We start from the raw sequence: 4,116 nt of genomic DNA on the forward strand, positions 1-4,116 counted from the left end.
GGGGACGGGACAGGCCGGGGGCTGAGCCCATCGCTGACGAGCCAAAGGCAAAACTGGGCTGGCGGGGCCTCCTCTCCCAGGCTCCGTCACCCTCCGGCAGCCCGGCTCCAGCGGGGACCCGCAGCACCCCGAGCCACCCACCTCCCACCGGGCCGGGACCCTCCCGCTCAGCCCCACAGAGGGGCTTTTCTTGTCCCCCGCCTTTGTTTTCTATTTAGTGCTTTTGTTCTCCCCTCTTTGGTCCTTTGTTCCAGCTTGTCCTTTGTTCCGACGCCTTTGGTTTCTCTTCCCTTTGATGCTTTGTCACTCCCTTCATCTTGGTGCTTTTCTTTCCCCGGGTTTTTAAGCTGGCGGTTGTTTTCCCTGGCCGCTCTGTGCTTGGCATTTTTATCCTTTCTCCTGCCTGGTCCACTCCTCGGGTCACATGGACCCGGCCCGGATTGTCTTCAAATCCCCATTTGTCTTGTTTTGGTGCCTGGATTTCCCTGCCTTTATGTCCTTTCTTAAGAGACTCTCAGCGATTTCTTCTCCCGGGTGAGGGAAGCAGGGGGGGGGAGGTCGGGGCTTAATTAATTAGCCAGTGTAATCTTTAGCTGCGTGGCACCGCGGGATGTGTAGAGCATCATTATTATTGTCATTAGGATGTTAAGGGTTAGGGAGGGTTTAAATACCAGCTAATTGCAGCAAAGAGCTCCAACTTCTCAAAATTCGATCAGAAAGAGCCAGACTTGTTTTCGCCCACCAGGGTTGGGAGAAGAGAGAAATTCCTGACACAGAGGATGAGCAGAGGCAACATGAGCCCCGAGGGGTGGGTGATGGGCATAAAGAGCTGCTGGGAGTAAGGAGGAGTGGGCTCACCTCTCCCAAGAAGACCAAAAAGCAACATCCAGCCTTCGGGAATTTTAAAGGCAGACACTGGCGACTCCCTGGCATTGGCAGAGCCCATGGAACCGGTGACCCAGCCCCAGGCCAGGGGCAGAGCTGATGCCTGGGGAGAACAGAGAGGGTTAAACTCCCTGGGGTTGCTGTTTTTTCCTCTTCCCATCACCCCGCAGGGCCAACACACCCTTTGGAAACGGGGATTTGCCCAAGGTTTGATGGCCTGCGGGGTCGGGCGGGACACGGAGCCACAGAGGGTACAAAGGCTTTAATCTGGGGGGAAAAACCATTCCCGCAGTCGCTTTGCACCTCGAGACACAGCTCAGAGCACGTGCACAGACACAGCCACAAAATCAGACAGGGGCGGCCGGGATTCGGGAGCCCTTCTCCTGAGAACAGCTTCACTGCACGAGGCTGCTGCTCTGCTTTGATTCAGTGCCCCAAATACCCTCCCCACACCACGGCCTCGGCGCCCGCTCACACCACAACACCCCAGCTGGGCAGCAAAGGGCAGGCCGTGCCCCTGCTCCCCGTGGCACTGCTCAAATATCTCGTCACTCCTGCTCCCCGTGGCCAAACCAAACCCAGGCTCCAGCTTTAGGCCCCCCCGGGCCCCCCCAGCCCGTCCCATCCCACCGCACGGGTTCAGAGCAGCTGTTGCTGCTCCCCAGCTGTTGAACAGAGGAAGCAGCCAAACTTAGCAACAGGATGTGCCCTCAGATAAGGTGATCGATATCAGAACAGGCAGCTTTTCAAGTGAGAGCTGAGCCCATCTGCTCGAGCTGGGCGGCTCAGATGGGCCCCGATACGGCTCCGGCTCCACAACACCCCGATTTCTCCTCTCCCACCTCACTTTCGGTAACTCGGTGACGTGCCCACGGTTTGTGGCAGCTCATGGTGGTGGGGGGGTGTAGGAGGGGTGGATTTCCGAGTGTGGGACCAGAGGGGAAAAGGGCAGGAGCACGCTGGGAGCTCCAGGAAGGGATGGCTGCCTTTGGAACATCCTTCCCTGCCCAAACAGAGGGATGCAGGTGGATCAGAAAGTGCCTGGGTGCTGCAGGCGGGGTGCTGAGGCAACACACGCTGCAAACAACACCACCAAAGCAGTGTGTAACAGTGACCCCGGGCTCCCCACACAGCCAGAACACTCCTGGGAAGAACCAGCCAGTGGGAGACAACTGGGAAGGCCCTGGAGGAGGATTGTCCAGGAAAGAACTGGATGACACCTGAAGCAGCTCCATGAACCCACAAATCAGCACAGGCACAGCAAGTGAGCTCTCCACAGTGGATGGGAAAAGCTGTCCAGTGGGAGCAGCCCCTGGCACATCCCAAGGAGCCATGTGAAGATGAGGGATGCCAGGGAACGGACCTGCAACCTGTACATGCAGGAGGCAAGACAAGGAGGGCCCAGAGCAGGGCCCATCCTCCCTCAGCCCCCTCCAGCTCCTGCCAGCAACAAGGGACAAGGGAAGGTGCCTGCCCACCCTTCCCGTGGCTCCAGGTGTGCACGAACCTGAGCCTGGTGGCCAGCAGGAAAAGGCTGGGACAGTCAGGGACATCCTCAGCCAGGATGGATGGACCTGCAGATCAACCCCCTCAATCCAAACTCTGCCAAATTGTGCCTCGTCTCAGGGCTGAGTGACTAACCCTGATCCTAACCCTAATCCTAACCCTAACCCATGGCCACGGAGGGTGCCAAGGGATGCCAGGGAGCCCTGCCAGCAGCACCTGAGGCTTCTCAGCCCAGCGGGCACCTCTCTCCCTGCCGGCACCTTCAGAGGTTAAAAACTAAAGTGCTTGAAACAAAAGGAGCCGGGAAAAGCCATCCTACTGGTCTGCCCGGTCCTGGAGTCAGGCTCCAAGTGCAGCTGTTCAAATGCAAACTCGGGGCCGATAAGCCCCTAAAACACCGGGACACAGCGCCGTGGGCTCCCGCTGCGCAGGTCCCAGCCTGGAGCCGTGAGCCGATGGCATCCCCCTCCCCTGGCATCACCGGCTGGGCTCTGCTCGCCCACCCCTCGCTCTGTCCCGCTCTCCGAAGGGCTGAACCTGCTCCTATTACAGAGCTGGCACCGGGAAGGCTAAAAAAAAAAAAGCCCCGAACCCCCCTCATCTCTCTATCCGCAGCCATGCAAGGAATATTGTTCAGCGCAGCACAAAAGCATCCCTGAAAATAGAAGCGCCAGGGCCAGGCCTGCCAGTGGCTGTGTGAGATAACGTCTACTTGCAAACAGTGTGTCTTTGTGCCGCTGTCACTGTCCCCATTGTTCAGGAGCCTATTGCCTCGGGGATATTGTTCCCTCCTTTTGTCTCAGCCCGGCTCCTTTTTGTTTGACTTTACTTACCATTTCATTCCTCTCCTTTGTGCCGGGGTTCTTGCTTTTGTCTCTCTCTCTCTCCCTTTTCTCTCTGTGATTTGTATTTAGCAATTGTTCCCGGCTCGCTGGCAGCACAATGTGCTCGGGGCTCTTTTCTCACTCCATTCATTACCTATTCAGGTGGGTTTGTTTGCCCAGAGGTAACGGGAGGAGTGCAGGGGGTGGGAGTAGGGTAGGCTGGTGGTGGCCTTTGGGGACACCAGAGTCCCCGTGTCCCCCACCCCGGGTTCTCCACTCCCTCTGTGACAAACCAGCACCAGGAAAAGGCCAAATGGGAGCCCAGTTCTGCTCCCAGCCGAGGGTGCTGGCACGGACACGAGGGTGGCCGTGGGACAGCCACACACATGGAGACGTGCCCGGGCCCAGCTCCCCCTGCCCTGAATCCCAGCGGGATCCCAGGATGGGGATCCCTCACCCAGCCCGGATCCAAGCCCAGCCAAGCAGTCCCAGCACTGATGGTCCCTGGTTAACCCAACTTTGGCTCTCCCCCATCCCTGCTTTTCCAGGAGCCAGGGGAGGGACAAGGAGGGCATTCCATGGCAAGAAGTACCAAGTCTGCTTTGCAGCAGCATTCCCACTGCCCCCCAGCATCTCCCCCGTGCTGAACCATGACTGTGCCCTCTGACAGGGACCCTCAGGGCTGCAGGGTGGGCACCACCCCCCCACTGCCAGCCCCCAGTGCCCTGAGCTGCTGCTGCCCAGCTGGAAAAGCAGGGCGGGATTCACCCCTTGGCTCTCAGACAGCCCCCAGCAGCTCGTGGGAACCACAGGGATGCAAAGAGCAGCTGAGCAGCTGATCCTTGGGGATGGCTGGATGAGGCCTGGAGACAGAGGGATGAGAGCAGAGGTGTCTGCAAAC

Source organism: Manacus vitellinus, unplaced genomic scaffold, assembly GCF_001715985.3.
Source record: "Manacus vitellinus isolate BGI_N305 unplaced genomic scaffold, ASM171598v3 scaffold_47_pilon, whole genome shotgun sequence".
In the NCBI taxonomy this organism is placed as follows: Eukaryota; Metazoa; Chordata; class Aves; order Passeriformes; family Pipridae; genus Manacus; species Manacus vitellinus.